Source organism: Talpa europaea, assembly GCF_964194135.1.
Source record: "Talpa europaea genome assembly, chromosome: 13".
NCBI lineage: Eukaryota > Metazoa > Chordata > Mammalia > Eulipotyphla > Talpidae > Talpa > Talpa europaea.
In genome coordinates this window covers 78,848,341-78,868,197 of record NC_140080.1, presented here as the reverse complement: position 1 = coordinate 78,868,197, position 19,857 = coordinate 78,848,341, and positions in this window count along the sequence as shown.

The following is a 19,857-nucleotide window of genomic DNA, read 5'->3' as shown; positions in this document are numbered from 1 at the left end:
CAAAGGCATTGGCTGAGCCAAATGAGCTACGCTTTGTAAGTCGTAAGTGGTTACGGTTGACTCCCCAGTTTGGAATCTATTGCTAACTTTCTTTTCCAGCGTGGAAGCCCTGGCAAAGTACTTGGCACTTAGAGCTGGGACCTCAGAGGGCTGCTCTGCAGGACTCAGTAAGCTAGACGCAAACTGCTGTCACCCAGGGGAGCTCAGCTGCTTTATACGGGGGGACAGAGGAGGCTGAAGCCTCACACATGAATTGAATTGATCTGCTAAATAAAAAACTCATCCAATTCAACAACAAAACAAATACCCAATTAAAAAATGGGCAGCAGCCGTGGAACAGGAGCTGGCTGTCTCGTCACAGGTCACCTGCCTTCAGCAGCCCCGTGTGCCACCTTCCTCTGTCCCTCCCTCCCTCCCTCCCGCCCCACCCAGGGCATCTGGCAGGCACTAGCCGCTGCCCACATGGCCCAACAGTTCTGCCCTCCTGGGGGTTCTAACCTCTGGGTCCCCCAAACAAGTATCCTTCCCAAGAAGGATTCCTTGTGCTCGGTGATTTCTCTGAGTCTTACGGCTTGGAACACAGCTCCCTTGTCTGTCTTGTTCTCTGTATTGTATGACAAGCTAAATAATACTTATATTACTATTATCAGTTATATTATTAACAGCTTGCTGAAGATGTCATGCCCTTTCTCTTTATTCAGCAGCATTTATCGGGGTCTACCACTTGCCCAGAGCTTTGCCAGGCATCGTGGGATGTTCCAGTGTAGGTGGCTGTAGGGTAAAGAAAATGTCAGGCTTTTCTGCCCTTCTGCCATCAGGATAGATGATGGATCCTTGTCCTGAATGCATGCCTGATGGCAGGCACCTGGAATAGGGTGTGGGCATAGGTAGATGGGATTCAGCTGAGCTAAGACTGTGCTTTTAAGTGCGGCGTCACGGGGGGACAGCAGCAGCAGCAGCAGCAGCAGCAGCAGCAGCAGCAGCAGCAGCAGCAGCAGCAGCAGCAGCAGCACCAGCAGCACCAGCAGCACCAGTAGAAGCCGAAGCCGAAGCCGAAGCCGAAGCCGAAAGAGAAGCCGAGAAGCAGCAGAACGAACGCTAGAGAGCCCAGATAGAGTGAAGACTTGCTGGGGGCTGGGAGCCCTGCCTGCCATACGCCTGGTGAACCCCAAATAAAAAACCTGCAAAACTACTGAGGACTCTGACTCCTCCTTTACCCGGTCTGCATGGGATCAGAGAACCTGCACTGTGGCCAGTTCCGGCCTTTACAGTGGCACTTTCTGCTCTTCAGGAACATAAAGATGGTGCTGGGAAGACAGATGCCACAGGCAGCGCTCACATCCCTATTTGGAGGCTGTAGGATTAATGGATTAATCAGGCTTTTTGTGCCATTAGCCTCTGTTGCTATTACCTGTGGCCCTGATGGTGTTAATGCAGAAGGTGCTTGGGAGCGTGGGTGCGGGGCACATGTGCCTGATTGTGGACACTTGGAGTACGGGTGCATGCGCATATGTAAGTGTGCACACCTGAGCCTAGAGGTCAGAGACGGCCACGGGGAGGATGACGACAAGACAGAAGTGACTACAGAAGAGGCGAGACCATGAGAGGACGCCAGAGAGATCCCAGAGAGAAAAGTTTTGCTGGGGGTTGGGGGGACTTGCTTGCTGCCAGCCTCCTGCCCCCCCCAGCCCCCTGCCTGCCCACCCTGGTAATTATGGACTTTTAGCTGAAGGATAGAATCAGTTTCCCTTTTCATCTTTCCTAGAGAATCAGTCACCAATTGTGTATCGATAAAAACAGTTGAAGCTTGTAACACTAATCATCTGTTCTGTAACCACTTAACTCATCTTCCACCCCAAACCCCTGACTTTGTTCCTCTACAGGCACATTTTGGTTTCCTGCCTGAAGCTATATACCCTATTTTTTAAATCTTTTTTTAAAAAAAATATTTATTTATTTATACAAGCACTGGGCACAGTCAGAAGCGCGGGAGGGTGAGAGATTCACCAGAGCCGCAGTGGGCAGCAGGAGAGGTCTGAGCGCCACATGGGACCCTCGCCCTGCAGCCGGGGATTGAACTGGCGCTGCAGAGGCTGTAGGCAGCTTCGCAGCCCAGCGCTCAACCGCTGTGCCACTGGGGAGGCCCTAAAGCTATATACCCTAGATTGCAATTCTGTGACCCCAAATACATATGCCTTGCCTTTTTATTTGCCTCCTGAATTTTTAGGTTGATACTAAGGTCACAGAGTGTAATGCCTGACACCTAGGATAAAGACTGAGGAATGGAATTCTTCAGGCTCTGACTTTTCTGTGTCCTCAGAGCATTGGGGGAATGGAATATGCCCTGGGTGGGCACGAAAGTTCCAATCCAGGGAACAGGAAGCTTACTAGGGTTCTGAGTAGCCCCATACTAAGAGAATGACATTGCTCTTCTGGAGTAATCATTTTCTGCTTTTTTATTAAGGTCTGTTTAGACACTTGTAGGGGCAGGAATGGACCAGTGCAGGTTTTCTGATCCCTTGCAGACTTGGTGAAGGAGGAGTCAGAGTCCTCAGTGGTTTTGCAGGTTTTTATTGGGGTTCAGTGGGTACGTGGCAGGCAGGGGTGCTGGGGGCCGGGAGGCTGGAAGTCCTCCCAGCCCCCAGCAAATCTTCACTCTATCTGGGCTCTCTGGTGTTCTCTGCTTCTTGCTTCGGGCTTTTTCTCTTTCGGCTTCTACTGGCGTCCCGGTGACACCGCCCTTAAAAAGCACAGTCTTAGCTCAGGTGTACCCACTTCAGGTGCCGCCATCAGGCATGCATTCAGGATCACAGGGTTCCCTCATTTATCCTGATGGCGGGAGGGCGGGAGGGCAGAAAAGCCCGATTTTTTTTACCTTACCTTACAACACTAAAAGCTTCTTCAAACACCAGTTAGGCTGGGCTGAAGGAAATCTCCTCCAGTGGCTTCTGAGTTAATAATCAGAGCAGGTCTGGAAGGGCCGGGAAAGACAGGATGGGATGCGCAGAGCAGGAGGATTCCTGAGGGGATTGGTGTTAATGAGGCTCCCAAGGGGATTGATGTTAATGAGGCTCCCAAACATTTACATCTGCGGTTGCTTCCTTCACCTTAATTGAGAGTCCGCAAGATGGGGGTTGGGTGAAGTTGCTGGCCTTCTTGCCTCCAGACATGCACAAGAGGAATACCAAACAAAGCCAGAAAACTGATTATCAACTTACATAATAGGAGCATCAGCCCAACTGAAAATGGTAGGAAAAACTCTAAGTGAACTTTGTTTAAAGTAATGACGGGGCAGTGCAACCCACAGAGCGGGGGGTGGCCTGAGTGTAGAGTCCCCTGTGGCTGCTGTCCTGGGTGCACCAGAACTCTGGGGCTCCTAAGACTTGGTACTGCATTGGGTAAGGGGGTGCATAAGCAGGAGCCTAGGATAGGGGGTGCATGGTGGGAGAGCTGCAGAGGTGAGGGCACAGAGTGAGGACTACAGACTTGAATCTGCGGCTCATAACACACCACAGCTGAATGGGGCCAGAGCGGCTGGACTTCCTCATTCTCACAGATTGCTGCTCCTTGAAAAGAACAAAACATGTAAAACCATAACTTCAAGGGAAGAGAAGGGTGATCTTTAGATTTAGAAGGTAGCAAGTATAAAGGAGAACCCCCTGCTGGGGAAGAGGGGAGGGAGTGGGTATCTCTACTTCTGGTGTAAAATCGGTGGTCTTCTGGCTCACGGGGGACTGTGGGCGGAGGATGGAGCACAAACAGGGAGACTGCTGGACCCTCAGGCTCTTTCCTCCAAGACTCCCCCAAAGATGATATTTCCATTTATTTCTTTCTAGTCTTTACCTTGGAGTTTCTTTGGGGTTACTAATTCTTCCTTTAAAATGCAAACACACCTGAACACATCTTATTGAGGGGAGGGGATGGATGGTCAGAGGGTGGGGGAGGGAGGTATTGGGATGGGAATTATGGCTTTCTGAGGTTTGGGGTGTCTCCGGGGAAGGAGGCCGAGGAGGGATCTGCATGAAGACCTTCGGGTGTGGCAGAGAACCTTGAAGGGCACGGGGTATTGGGAAAAAACATGCACAAGATGCTGGGAGGGCATCTCACAAGCTTGGCCTAAATGTGCAGTAAGTGATTAAAAAATAGCAAGTGCCAACCCTGGGGAGGAGGCTGTTTCAGACCTAGTGAGGGTGGGGAAGGTTCTAGCTTTCTGTTGCTGCCTAACAAGTTGCTCCAAAACTTAGTGGCTTCAATCAACAGCCATTTTACTATATCTAGTGATTCTGTGGGTCAGCCATGAGGGTGGCACTCTGCTGGGTGACTCTTCTTCTGTGGAGCTTATGAAGGTTACTTATGGTATCCTACTGCCATTCTAAGAGGAAGAAGTAAGTCAACTAATAAGCATTGATTGAGCACCTTAGTGTGGTGGGTGAGAGACAGGCTCTGGGGTGATATTAGTGCGTGTTGTCCCACCTGTGTAGCCGTCCAAGAATCATTGAGCCCCGCTAAGTGTTAGTTTGCACACCTGTAGAATAGGAGAACTTCTCATGGGGTTCTATGAGTGTCCAATGAGGTCATGTAGATATGAATGCTCATTAAGTCTGAGATGGTGCTGCTGCTGCTGTTTTATTTCTCTGGGAAGGAAGCCTTGTTCCATGTTGGGGGGGGGGTCCCTATCTCAAGAAGAAGTAGCCTGCTAGTGAGCTTAGTGAGACCAGCTCGACACCATGGATGGAGACTATAGCAGCGCATGGGCTGTGATCAGGGCTGGCTTAGCACAGGGCCCTGGCGGCGGGGAGATGTTGCAATCTTTGAGGAATTCATGGAAGTTAATGAGGAGAAGGACGTTCCAGGCTGCAGGAGAAGCAAAGCAGATGAGGGGAAGAGCTGCAGGAATATAGAAGGGTCAGGTAAGTTTCTTGTGATGTAGTGGGATTAACTTAGCCTGGAGATTGTCCTGAGTGAAACAGATGGAAGTTCTGAAATTCCACCCTAAGCCCTTTATCCTGTTAGCCAGTTTTTTTTTTTTTTTTAAATAGTTTTCTTCTTAAACATTCTAAAGAGAAGTTGGTTGGAGTCTGAAGTGGTAATAACAAGCAAGTCAAGGAATCCCAGATATAAACGTGATTTTAGTGTTCTACTTGACAGTGCTTCCATGTTTATTTTTTATATAAAAATGATCTTTAAAATTCTTTAGCTTTGAGTAAAAGGGAGCGGCTTGGTGTGTTATCCTTCGTTTCCCCACCTCTGGTCACATGGTCTCACACTGCTGCCAGCTGCTGGCCCCAGTGTGAGATGGGGGGCCTTGTGGGCACAGACTGGAATGAAAGCAATGCTTCTAAGCAGCCTAATGTGGGGTGTGTGGAGAGCAAGCAGTGGTTGCTGGAAGAGAGGGCCAGGGAGCCTGAGGTGAGGGCTCACTGGAAGTGGTGAGGACAGACCCCGCGCCTGCAGCTGCAAGTTCAAATCTAGACGCTGGCAATGGCTGTGTGTGGCCTCAGCCTTAGGGTCTTTCCTCATCAGCACGATGAACCTCTAACAGAGTCTGCCTGGAAGGGTCTATGAGATTGGCCTAAAGAAGGTAAAGGATAGGGCCTCCCTGGTGGCACAGGCGGTTGAGCGCAGTGCTGTGAAGCTGTCTGCAGCCTCTGCAGCGCGGGTTGGATCCCAGCTGGCTGGGAAGATACCCACATGGCGCGGCAGACCTCTCCTGTCTTGTCCGCTGCTTCCCTCAGCAGTGTACTTCAGTAGTTCTGCCTGTTCTGTTCCCCGCTCTGTCTCTGGTGAATCCTCTCACCCTCCCGCACCTCTGGCCTGTACCCAGTTCTTGTATGCATGAATAAATCTTTAAAAAATTATAAAAAAAATGGTAAAGTACATAAATGTCTAACAGTCCACATTCTGTCTGACAGAGACCTAAAGAACATGAGGCTTCCTTCTCAATCTTCTTTTCCTCCTGTCTCTTCGCTGCTCCCTGCGTCCTGCCTCCAGCCCCATGGTGTGGCAGCAGCACTATAGGGAAGGCAAGAATGACTGAGTCTCCTCTTCCAAACTCTATCATCCATTTCCCCTGTATTTCTCAGTCATTTAGCCACCGTTTCAACTACATCTTTAGAATGAGGAAGCTTCCTCATGGCCTGAGTCTAAGGCTCAAGTGAGATTACACACGAGTACTCGCTGAAATCTAAGCCATCGAAATTATGCTAAGTATCTTCATATTAACTCTTTACAGATTAGCAAAGGTTTTCCCCACGTACTGCCTCTACTTCCTAACTCCCATTCTCTCCTCAATCCAAGACTCTCCTGCTTTTGCATCTGCGGAGATGAAGTAGTCAAGATCACCAGGACCCTCCTAGTGGAATTTCCTGGACAACCTCTTGGAGGGGTAACCACTATTGGCACTCCCTTCCTCTTTCTCCCTTCCTCCCTTCCTCTTATAGTCTATACTTCTTTGGATCCTGTATGACCCAATGTCCTGGTTTTCCTCCTACTCTCTGGCTACTCAGGCTTTCTCCTGCCCTTTTTCTTCTGTTGAAGCTTAAAGACTGATTTTCTCTGGGACCCTATGTTCATCTTCTCAAGTCATTTTATTGAGTCATAGCTTGAGTTGTCTGCAGCCCTAATCACTTTCCTAAGTCCCAGGCCACGAGGGCCAGCTCCTCCTGGACGCCTCTGCATGGACTCTCCTGCCCACCGCTTATAACTCGCTTCTTCTTTGTTTCTCTCTTCAGTGAACACCACCCCCTCAGCTGCCCAAGATGATCATCCTTGCTACTCCCTTTGACTCGTTCCCTTGTGAAGTCAATCACTACGTCCTACTTCCATTGCCCAAAGTGCTTGAGTCTCTTATCTACTGCAATGCCATTCTCTCAGGACAGACCTCCATCATCTCTTGCCTGGATATCTGACCTGGCATGATAACTAGTGTCACTAGTTGGAGTACACTGTGCTCTATTGTTTATCAGAGCTGGAGTTACTCCTCAGCCTTGAGTCACCCAGTGGCTCACCATTGCTCCCCACAAAGCCCCCACGCCTCTGTGCTCACAGTACAAGGCTCTCATCCTCCATCTTGCTTACCTTTCCAGCCTTACCTCTCCACCTGCTGCGCTCCAGACAACTGAACTGCTTGTAGTTCACACACTTTGTTGGATACCTTCCCCTGAGGCCTTTGGGTGGTGGGTTCACCTGGTCAGTATCCACCAACTCCACCTCTTTTTGACTAATACCTCTAACCTTTGGGATTCAGTTTCACATCTGTCTCCTGTTATAAGCCTTCCCCAAACTCCACCTGTGAGTATCTTTATGTTCTAGGTCCCTCAAACTTGAGACTCCATTGTACTTTGATTGTTTTGATGGAAACGAGATAGCTTGAGAGGCAGAGACTTGTAAAAGGCTTTTCTCCCCTTTTGCTGTCAATTTTGAGTACCACTCAGAGTGTTAGGTGCACCCAGGTTTTTGTAGCTACCATTCTTCAATGAACCAAATTGCTCTGGAACCAGGTTTGCTTGATGAAAGGGACACTGCAGCAAGGGCTTTTCACCTCCTGAAAATGATTATTCCAGGAAATGGCCTGCTTGGCTCCATGCCTGTGTCTGACTGGTTGCATGGATGTGCCTCCAACACAGTGCATAGTATATTACATGCTCTCAGTAAATATTTGTTGAATGGAGTCAGTGAAGCAAGAAGGATTCCTAGTTGGGTTTGAATCAATGGTCCAAAGTGACATTCTTTCCTCCTATGGAGGCAGTTCTCAAAACAGGGATAGGGGTAACACCCACTCCTTGGCAAGAACATGAATAATATTTCACTGGGGGTCAGATATGGACAAGGCAGCAAGAGGAAGGAAGGCCAAATGAAATCTGGAAAAATTACGTTCAGTATAATTATTGTGTCAAAGACTGATGGTTGACTCCAATATTTAATAAGTACATGTTGCTGAGAATAAGGACTACATTTTCAACCTCTCTTATAACTGTGTGTGGCCACCTGGTTAAGTTCTGGATGGATCTAAGTGGAATTGTGTAGTAGTTCATGGAAACTTTCCTTAAAACATAAGTACACATGCCTTTATTCCCCTTCTCTCTGCTTAACTGCTTCTTGGACCACAGTGTGGTTGCTGGATCTAGAACGGGGTTTCTTGACCTCAGTACTGCTGACAGTTTGAATTTGGATCGTTCCTTAGCACATGCTGCTGTAGACTATTTAGCAGTGGCATCTGTCCCCTTCCCCCAACCAGGTTGTGACAATCAAAAATGTCTCTAGACACTGCCTACTATCCTCTGAGGGAGCATGCCCTTGATTGAGAACCACTGATCTAAAATAGTCATCTGAGACCTGGGGTCTGATGGAAGGTGCCTGGGTCCCTGAGTACTTGGAAATGTCACATCAGCTATGGCTAGCCCACTTCCAGACTTTTCCACGTGGAGGAGAATATTTCTGTGGTTTAAGCCACTATTATTTAGAGTCTGTATTATATGCACTCACTGATTCAAGAGATGAAAAGTTCTTTGGACATTGGTCACAGTGATGTCTATGTGATGGTCTCCACAGCAGGAGAAACAAAAGGAAATATAAACAAATGCAATTACTTTAAGGCAAAAAATCTGCACTGCGAAAGAAACCACTGTTAAAACAAAAAGGCAATCTATTGACCCAGAGAAGATATTTGCAAACCATATGTGGGTGGGAGAAGGGGTTAATATCCAAAATAAACAACTTGTACAATTCAATAACAAAAAACATGTAACCCAATTGAAAAATGGACAGAGAATCTAAATAGACATTTCACCAAAGAAGAAGATATGTAAGTCCCCAGCAGACACATGTAAAGATGCTCTACATTGCATAACATCAGGGAAATGCAAATCAAAACCACCATGAAACTTTACCTCATCCTGGTTAGCATGGTAATCATCAAGAAGTCATGGAATAATAACTATTGGTGAAAATGTAGAGAAAATGGATATCCTGTCCACCATTGGTGGGAAGTAAATTATGGAAAATAAAATAGAGGTTCTTCAAAAAATGAAAAATAGAACTGTAGCATCCAGGAAGCCCGTTTCTGGGTATTCATCTGAAGAATATGAAAACTTTAACTTGAAAAGGCATGTGTTCATTGTGGCACTATTCACAATAGCCAACATATAGAAACCACCCAGTGTCTAACACTGGAGGAATGGATAAAGAAGATACAGCATGGATACACAATGGAATACTACTCAGCCATCAAAAAGGTGGAATTTTGCTATGTGTAACAACATGGCTGGATCTAGAGGGGATTGTGCTAAGTAAAATAAATCAGAAGGAGAAAGACAAATACTATATGATTTTACTCATTTGTGAAATATAAAGTAAACACAAACCTTTAGACTCTGACAACAGAATGGTGGTTACCAGAAGGGAAGAGGACACATAGAAGGGGTCAATTGGTTGGTGGTGGATGGTGACAGAACATTTGGTAGTGGACCTGGTGAGAAAATGTAATCTTGGAACCTATGCAGCATTGCAAATTAATGTTACCTCAGTTAAAAAAAAACAAAGTTCAATAAAACTTATTCAGTTGGCAAGGATATTAAAACAAAAAATATTGCAAGGTACATTACAGGAAATATTGCAAGAAAATATTCCAATAAGTTGAACGCCAATGTTCAGGGTTGATAGATTAGGCAGAACTCTTGTTGATGTACACTTGTACTTTTTTTTAAAAAAAGATTTATTATATGCATACAAGAGCTGGGGTACAGGCCAGAGATGCGGGAGGTGAGAGGATTCACTAGAGACAGAGTGGGGAGCAGAACAGGCAGATGGACTGAAATACACTGCTGAGGGGAGCAGCGGGCGAAACAGGAGAGGTCTGCTTCGCCATGTGGGTTGCTCTCTGGCCCAGCCAGGAATTGAAACCGCGCTGCAGAGGCTGCGGATTGCTTCATAGTGAGATGCTGAACCCCTTGTCCACCAGGGAGGCCCTAAACTCGTACTTTCTATCCCAACTTAGGCAAGGGGAGGGAGCTCACAGAAGCAAAAGGTGAGGAAGACATGCTGGAAATGGGGACTTGATGACGTCAGGGACCAGAACCAGAGACCTGAGCCTTCCTGAACACACATGCACGCACTCTGCATTTTGCCTTGTTCTCTCTACATGGTCTTTGCATAGTGGAGAACATGGTTACTGGGCAGTCTTGGACTCCTGTTCCAGCAGCCATGAAAGAAGGAAGGAAGCATAAAAAAGGAAAAAGGAAGGAAGAGAGAAAGAAGAAAGGAAGAAAAGAAAGGAAAGGAAAGGAGGTGTTCCCCACCAGCTCCAGCTGGAGGTCTGAGGCGGGCAGCTGCCGTCCGCGACTGTCATCCTGAATCAGTCCTTACGGTGGAGGCAAAGTGCAGTGGTGGCTTTAACTTAGCTTGTGGGCCCCTTCTGTGGTCAGGGGTTCAAGGCCTGTGTCTGGAGGAGTTGGGGTAGGAGGAGGGCACAGGCTGGACAAAGACAACAGTTACTTTGTTACCCAACACACACACACACACACACACACACACACACACACCCCACCCCCCCCCCTCTTCCCATATACACAATTTCAAAAATGCCCCGCTTGAGATAACACCACATTACTCATTCCTACTTCCTGGGAGAGGTCTATCGAATCCCCTCCCCCCTGAGTCTGGATTTGCTTTTCATGACCTGGTAATGGGGTAACTGTCACCCTAACACCCCATGCAGCACCACATGGGGGAGGAACAGGATAACAATTAACAATTTCCATTTTAAAAAAGGGGAAAAGGAACAGGACATGACAGCCCCTAGCCCAGGGATGGCCTGTCCTGCGGGTCAGGAGCAGTGAGTAAGCAGCAGACATGTTTGTCCCGTCACTGCCCTGGCTGGGAGTGAGTCTTGGGTCAGCCAGGGTGGCTTCCCTGGGCCCCCATCCCGAGTCCACCTTGGCCACACCTGAGGTGCTCTGGGTAGGCTTTTGCCACTGGGCTGTCCTACTTTGAGGACTGCTCCCTGCTGGCCTGGACTTGGGTGTGCCTTGGAGTTGATAAACATAAGCTCCTGCTTGTCCACCCTAGAGTGTCTCCATTGATAAAGCTTAAACACTCGCTGATTACAACTGGGGTAGCTTTATTGAGCCATGGTGTTTGAATCTGCACCCCAGCCTTACATTTCTGCCACTTACCTCATCCCCCATACCTTGGCCTAATGGCTTTGTCTGGCCTTTGCCTTAGAGTTAGAGACCAGGGTTGAGTTGCTTCCAGTCAGGCTGTCCCCTAACATTTGTGGGGCTGGTGCAAGAGCACACAAAGAGGTCCCTGGTCCATCTCATCTTTCCACTGGCTCTGTCCTGTACAAGGGGCCTCATGCACACGTGTGGGCCATCAGTGGGCACCTCTGTCTGCTGCCTCTTGGCAGCACCGAGGAGCACCAGAAGCACAGGGTCCACTCCAGATGACTCAGGCAGGGGCCTCCCTCCTGGGCCAAGAAGCAGGCTCTCGGCTGTTTGAACATTCTGTGATCTCAGGAGCGTGAAGTGTGGCCTAGGACAGACTCTGGGCTCTAGGCGGACATAACCTCTGGGACCTCTGGGCTCCTTGTCTTGTGGGGAAGAGGACAAGGCCAGAGGAAGGTGAGACTAAAGCATTTTAAGGCAGTGTCAGGGCCCTGTTTGTCCAGTTTTAAAGCCAGCATTGCCCCTTTCCCCAGATTGCACCCCAGTGAGTGCCACTGAGTCATGACTAGGAATTGCTAATGTCTCTGGGCAATGAGTGAGTTATAACAAGCTGCTTGGGAAGAGCCTGGGGATCAGACTTCCCCATTTCTCCTCATCCTCCCAGTAACTGCTTCCTAGTCAGGACATTCATTTTTGTGCAGGGACAGAATTGAGCTGAACAAGGGACTTCTGATCTGTCCCCTGACATTTTTCTGCCAGGCCTTTTCTAAATTTTAACCACGGGGACACATGGTTTGAATGCAATATATATCAGTTAATAGTCTGACCCTGTGTAGAAAGGTATATCAGATTCCCAGCCTAAGATTGGGGGGAGGGCCCCTTATCTCCCCACCCCATTTGACTCAGCCTATTTGACCTTATCTCATAATGTTCTGTGTCAGTTTTGGCTATTGTTGTGACCGCAGCAACAGTGCCTGACTCACTTAAGTACCGATCGAGTTTGTGGGCAAGATACACAGCTGGTTCACTGCTTGAAAGGAATAGTGGCCTGGTCTTGGGGGCTGGTGCGGGGTAGAAGTAAGAAGCCACAGTGACTATTCATGGGCTTTCCTCCAGGATACCGTTGTGAGACCCAGCTACAATTTCCTTCTCTCCTGGGATGTCTACTCAGATTTCGGATTCCTGAAAGAGCAGAATCTGGGGGTCAGGTGGTTCTCCCTCGCCTCAGCCCCTCCGATCAGGGTACTGGAGTATAGTGATGGGCCAGCTCCAAGCCATTTGGCTCCCCTGTGCCTGGGGCAGGGTAATGAGTTTGGCAGCCCCAATGGAACCCCTTAGATGGGGAAGTAGCAGATCCTTAGGGGAAGGGAGGTGCTGTTACCAGAAGAAGGTGGGAGGTATTTTGGGAAGATTGAAAACAACAAATGGCCATTAGGGCAGGCAACTTGGGATTTCCAGATTACAGGAAAAGGAAGCATCCACCTCCTCACTGGCAGGGAGGAGGGAAGCCACTGCTTAACTCATGTGGACCCCATGGACTTCCCTGCTGGAAGGGCATGCGCCTGATTAGGCTCCTGGGTCCTCACCTATCGGCTTCTCTCTCCACGTGCTGTGCACAGCGGAGACTGTTTCACTTAGTTATGCCTTGTCCTGGGTTTCTTCTTTCATGCCCTGCTCACTCCCCCACCTTTCTCTTTCCTTTCCAGGGTTACTGCCCTAGTTCTGCTTGACAGTCTTCCTTGGATTTGCCCATCAACATTAAACTTTCTAGTAATATAAGATTTGCTCTTGCTGACTATCAGGCAAACTAATTCCACCTCAGTTTTAATATTGACATCTTAATGAATTGCTGCTATGACAGCATAATACTTTTTTACTGAGAATTCTGAAATTTTAGGCTCAATAAGATGAGGTAAGGCCTTTTAGGGACTTAGTACCTATGAGATTGTGCAGGTGTTGGCCTGATCCGGTCCAGGTGTGACTGTGCTGATCCTCACGCCAGATGCATGAATCTAAAGCTGAGTCCTAGGTCTTTAGACCTCACCTCGTGGCCTGGAAAGAAAGAATGCTTTGAAGATAAACACATGCAATTTGCAGCAACATGGATGGCGCTGGAAGGGATCATGCTCAGCGAAATAAGCCAGAAAGAAAAAGAAAAATACCAGATGGTCTCACTCATAGCAGGAATCTAGAAAACTTAAATAAGGGACCAGGAAAATGAATAACTATAAGAAAGTGAAAATCAAAATCAACAAAAAACTATGAACCAGAGACACTTTTTGGGGGGTGGGAGGGGAGGGATTGGGGTCAAAATGGGGGGGGTTGCAATTGTATGGGGAATATAAAAATAAAATCTATTATTTAAAAAAAAAAAAAAGAATGCTTTGCATTAAATTACCATGAGTGTTAGTCATATAAAGTATCTCTGCATTGGATCATTTGGCCAAATGTATACTAGTGTGACAGTCAGAATCTTTAATCAGCCCCAGGATGCTGAGGAAGGTGCTACAATGGACCCATGCCTTGGAGCTTTCAAGGGCCCTGAGATGAGTAGTGAGGGCCAGGGCTTCAGGTGACAAGCTACTGTCTGAGGGATGTGGAGGTCAGAGGTTGGAACTGTGGGACAGTATGGAAGTTGAAGCATGTCTCCAGGAGAAGGAAAGGCATGCACAAGTTTCCTCATGCTAAGAGTGGAAGGGTGGTATGGGGAAACAGGACCCTGCATATCACAACGTCAGTCTTCATTTGGCTTTTGTGTGGCGATGTACAGCTGATTAGCAGTTTCTAAGTTATCCTTATAGGTAGAAAGGTGTCATCACACAGCAGCCCATGAGGGTGGGTGAGATGCATTCTGCCATTTTTTGCCTTGGCTGTGGGACAGGGAGTGAGGAGATGGGAAATGACTGCTATTTATTAATGTGTAAGCTTTGGGCATTTACCAAAATAGATTTTCTGCTATAGGCTCTTCTGCCTCTGACCACCCTCTGTATCCACTGTCTACATTGATAATCTCAGGGCCCAACACATGGACCCTGGGTAAAAAATTATTTCTTTGGATCCTGGTAGTTCTGGGAAGGATGACAGTCAGGGGTTCCAGGTGAGGTGGGGAGGGAATGCATCAAGACAAAAGCAAAGCTTCTGCAACTGTAGGAAGACAGACTTAGTTACTCCAGCTTCTGTGGGTCCCTGAGTTTCTAATTTTGCATTTGTTATTATGTAAGAGAGCACATTAGAATCATCTGTGAAGTCCAAGATAGGATGAGAACAATAGCATTTTTTCTTTTTTCTTTTTTTTATATTTATTTATTTATATAAGCACTGGGTACAGTCAGAAGCGCGGGAGGGTGAGAGAATTCACCAGAGCCAGAGCAGGGAGCAGAGCAGGCAGAAGGACCGAAGACCATGTGGGACCCTCCTCCAGTGGCTGGGGAGCAGCCGGGGATTGAACCTGCGCTGCAGAGGCCACGGGCAGCTTCGCAACCCAGCGCTCAACCGCTGCGCCACCAGGGAGGCCCACAATAGCATTTTTTCAAGGACCTTATGCATAATTGTGAAAAAAAAAATGCCCTTGTTTGAAAAACATTGCAGAACATTTCTAAAAAATGTCTGGGAATAGAACTTGCAAAAATAGAGCCCAAGGAAGAAATCTAGCTACCAAATAGATTTTGTTTGGCTAGCATAATGTTAAAAATCGGAATGTGAATACTTGGTGGGAGTGTACAATCTTCAATTTGCCACAGTCCCCACTATTCCCTATTGCCTAATAGTGCTTCACTTCTTTGTTTCCTTGTGATTGGTAAATACATCGTTCATTTGGGTGACTGCATCCTTACACGGGCACATTGGGTGGCAGACTACTTTTCCCAGTGGGGCTGCTATAGCTGTTTTTTTCCCTGAAAGTTGTTTAAAATTAAATGACTAAATGATATGATATTAAAAATGATGGCCCACACTCCACTGTAGTTTACAGTCTAAGTCTGCATGGTATATTGGATATGTCTAAATTCATGTTTAAATATTTAGGTAAACTCTTCTTTGTAATTTCAAGCATATTTCAATTGTTCCTCTGAACAACAGAGTCTTTATACATGTATGTATGTATATAATTTACAATTGTTTATTGATGTAAAGTTGGTTTACATCATTGCATTTGTTTTAGGGTCTGAATATTTTTGAGACTTGTCTTAGGAATAACTTTAAATCATATACAAGAAAAGTCATGTTATGATTATTTTTCAAAAAAACACCCTCAAAGTACACAGGGTATTCCTGAAAAAGCGTGAATTTTTACCTGAAATTGACATTTATAATCTTAGAGCTCATGGATTTGAAAGACTCCACAATATTGCAAAAGAAAGGTTTCTTACCCATTCATTCTTTCTAAGGGAAAAATGAATTCTTCAGAAGTGCAGGTCATACATGCAATTTCAAATTTTCTAGTGAACATATTAGAACTTTTAAGAAGGTGAAATTAAATATTCAGCTCAATGTATTGAAAACTCAGAGACCCATGGAAAGCTGGAGTAACTGAAATGATCATCTCAACATTTAAGTCGTATAATAATTACTGTGGTACTTTACTGTTTTTGGTCCTTCCTGTTTGAAACCCAGTGTGTAATTTACACTGAGAATGCTCCTCAGTTTGGACTAGCTTCATTTCAAATGCTGCTTGTCACTGGTTGCTACCACAGATCTAGCCTCTTGTTGAGAGGTCAACCCGGGGCCTCAGATGTAGAAAGGCCTCCCTGTTGGATTGACCGCTTTTCTGGACCGTCTGTGTGTGCTCTTGTTGCCCCAAGATGCACTTGCTCTTGGGCCGCTGACTCATGTCCTAGCTGCCATTGTTTCCTGTGGTTTGAGGGACTAACATTAGCTGGGCTCCCTGGCACTATGCCACCTTTCCTCTCTGCTTCACTTCTTCCCCATCAAGTCCTTGCATGCCACTACAATATAATTCAAAGCTTCTATGGGCTGGGATCCAGTGACCCAACCCAAACAGGAAACTGACTTTCTCATTGTTTATTTGTAACCACGAAGCAGAAAATGTTGGACACCTATTTTCAGTGCTTTGAGCTGGAACGGAATTGAAACTCAACTATTTCCACTGGGGTCTTCCAATGTGGAATGATTTAGAGGTTTCAACTGTTAGATCAAAAGGACTAATTAGAATATGAATTGTTCCTTGCTCTGATCATTACCACTGGCTGTCTCACCCTTTGCTTAGACTCTTGTTAGTCAGAGGCTATAAAACCTTGTGTAAGGTGGAAGTTCCTAAAATATTCTGGGAACATTCCAGCAAGTGTTCCACAAAGTATCACTATGTAAAAGATTTTGGTGTTGGTCTCTGTCCCAAATTCCTTTGTGAATTCCATAATATACAGCCTTGCTGTCACGATGTGGCTCTCTCCAGTGTGGCCAGGGCACATTGGTCTGTGTGTTGCATGGTGGCACATTATACCACTGTGACATTATACCACTGTGACATACACCACTTAGATACACTGTGACCACTGTGACAGATGTGTTGCCTCCCTCAATAGTTATTCCTCCTGCTTTTGCTGCAATATGGCAGAACGCACCTATAACAGATGCTGCTTAGTGCATCTGCTACTATCTAGATGCTGACAATGCCAGATGTGTGCATTCTCAGCCTCCTTTGTAGTCAGGAATAGCTGTATGACCCAATTCTGCCAAAAAGACACAAGTATTTTGGTGCTTTTCTAACGAAGACTTTCTCCTTCACAGAAAGAGAGACATGAGAGAATGACTCTCTTGCAACTCTGGTTGCCTCTCTTCTTTCTGCTATGGTTGTGATGTTTGTAAGCTAGGCAGCTATTTTGTGAGCTATTTTGTGACCATGAGGCAGCAAGCGCAAGGATGAATGACAATGCTGAGGATGCTGAGAATGATGAGAAGGGTGGAAAGAGGCTGTGTCCCTAATGACATCATTGAGTAGCTGCACCAAACCTGAAACAGAACTTTCTACTTTTTAGAAGATGAAACTCTGGTTATTTTAAATCACACTTAGTTGGGTATTATGTTACTTGCAACCAAAAGCATCTTACGTGGTATGGATGCATGTTATTTAAGATTTGTTCTTATTTTCTGCTTCTTAGAAGGACAAGGTCACAGGAATACTTGTTCCTCAACCTTGTGCCTGATTACAGTTTACTCATCCTCATTACCATATTACTCCATTTACTTGTCAGTCCACTCTTAAGGTTCTTGCAAGGGAAGAGATTATGACTTCTGGTTGATTTTGGCAATCCCAGTTGCCAATATGTAGTAAATAGTTGTTCAAAAATCATTTGCAGTTAATGAATGAATGGGGGCTATCAGGAAGATATTCTCCCTAGAATTTTGCTGTTGTCTAGAGGTAAAAGAATGAGTCAAGGGTGGCATCCTGCATGTGATCTGTATGGCTGGCTGGAGGGTGGTACCTTTCCTCATGAGTCAACATGGGAGGGAGAGCAGAAGCTTGAAGTAGGTGAGTTTTCTCTTGGATGTTTTGAAATTGAGGAGGTGTTTTTGGAATAGGTGAACAAGGGTCTAGACTTGTGAAAGACAGGATTAGACAGAGAGAATGTGTAGCATGAGAAGTGATTCCCATCTCATTGCGTGACACTACCATCCACCTCATGTCCAAGCCAGAAATCAAGAAGCTTCCTTGCCCTCACCTCCCACATCAATCTATTATTTCTCACACCATAAGCTTTTCTCCACAACCCTCACCCCACCTTTGGAGTCCAAGAAACTACTGCAATGGGTTCCTTACTCCACTTCAATATCCTTTCACTAAATATATTCCAGCCACATCCAGCTTCTCTCCCTCTTTGAAAACAATTCTTAAAGCCTTTCTCCATCAGGTTTCTTCCACCAAGAGTACCACCACTCCATCCTTTGCCTTCTTCCTCCACACATTCTTTTCTTTAGGTCTATTTTTTATGTCTCAAACCTAAACACAAACTCCTCAGGGAAATCTTCCCTTACTACCCACTACCCAGTCCACCTTTGTAGCTTCTAAATTTAGCTTTGTTGGGACACTATGGGGTGATTTTGCTTTTAGTGACCTATATAGGCAAATGAAACTTTAAAATTCTTATGTATCAAAATTATTAATTAAATAACTACCAAGGATCAGAGACTCGTGATGATGGTCAAGGGCATTTTTCCTCTAGAAGGCAAGTCTACACAAGAGGCCAAGTTGCCTGTGAACACAGAACCAGACAAGGGGCATTTGCTGCTTGATCTAAATGATGAAATTTGATACCTCAGTATGCCCATTTCCATCATCGGGATCTCCCTAGACACCTGTTCTTGGGCCATCACCCCCAGTGCTGAAGATCCCTGTCGATGTTTTCTTGTAACATCAAGCTTCAGTAGTTGGCCTGCTACCTCTCAGACTTGCTTTAAGTGATGTTAACACCTACCTGGTTATTACTTAATAAGACTAAGGTCAGACATAGAAGCAATCTTTTCTTTTGGAGAACTCTACATATGTCTGTTTGGATTTATTATATTTTATATTTCAAGTTTAGAGCTGTAAAAGAAGTCTATTATGGGACTTATATCCCTCTCTTCAAAAATATTATCTCCTACATTTATTTAGATTCTTTTAGAATCTGCACTGCTGATTGTTGTGGTAAATGAAATTCTGTAGCCTTAAAACTACAAGCCTCCCAAGGGTCTGTGGGGTTGTGAATGCAGGCTCAAGGAGATTCAACCCTAAAAATTAAAAGTCTCTTAGAAAGAAGTTGTCAGATAAGTGGGGAAGACTGAAAATATTCATAGCATAAAACCTTGGTCTACATTTAATAATCTCAAAACTTTTGGCAAGTTTGTCTGCAAGAAACCCTCTTGGAAATTCCTGTCTCCCATGGAACTTACTGCCTCAGTATGTAGTCCAGGCTAACCAGGTGTCATGGGTAAGAACAAAATGGCACCTATAACTCCTAAAGATGTATCATGTGTGGAGTTTTTAGCAGGAGAGTCTCAATTTTTTTTGCCTCCAACCAAATGGGACAGCTAATGACCAAATCACTTGTATAAATTTATTATCCTGAAACAATAGGTGGGAGAGGTTTTGTTTGGACAGAGGGCTTTCCAGTGTGGCCAGACCATTGTGGCTTCTTTCAGTTTCCTGTTTGGGCTGCTTTTGTAGCATGGAGTAAATTTCCACTCTTACCATGTTTTATTTCAAATGTGCTAACCATGGATGAAAGGAGGTAGAAGTGTATTGGGTGTGAGAACAAGCACTGTGCCTTCAGCCTCAGGGAAGAGCATTCTGAGAAGTAGCCTGACCTAGAACACTGACCCCTGATCAGGCAGTGGCTCCAGGTCATCCCTGATGGGATGCCCAGCCCTGAGGGGATTGCATGGAAGCTGCTCTCAGGATATTCATCTTGATGTGAGGAACATGTCCTGATTGGCCTGTAGTAGTCCATTCTCGTCCCTACATGAGAACAATGTTGTTGAGACACTACCCAGTGGATGAGCACATAAATCTGAAACTGAACAGGGTTTGCTCAATTACACAGCTGGTGCCATTGCCAAGGATAAGGATTCTAGCACATAGACTAAGGATTCTAGCACATCAAAACTTGTGCTAGCCATACTTGTGCTTGTGATTGATCATATACATGCTGGCTATATGAGGCGGTAGAACTTTTAAACAAAATTTACACAAAACCAACTG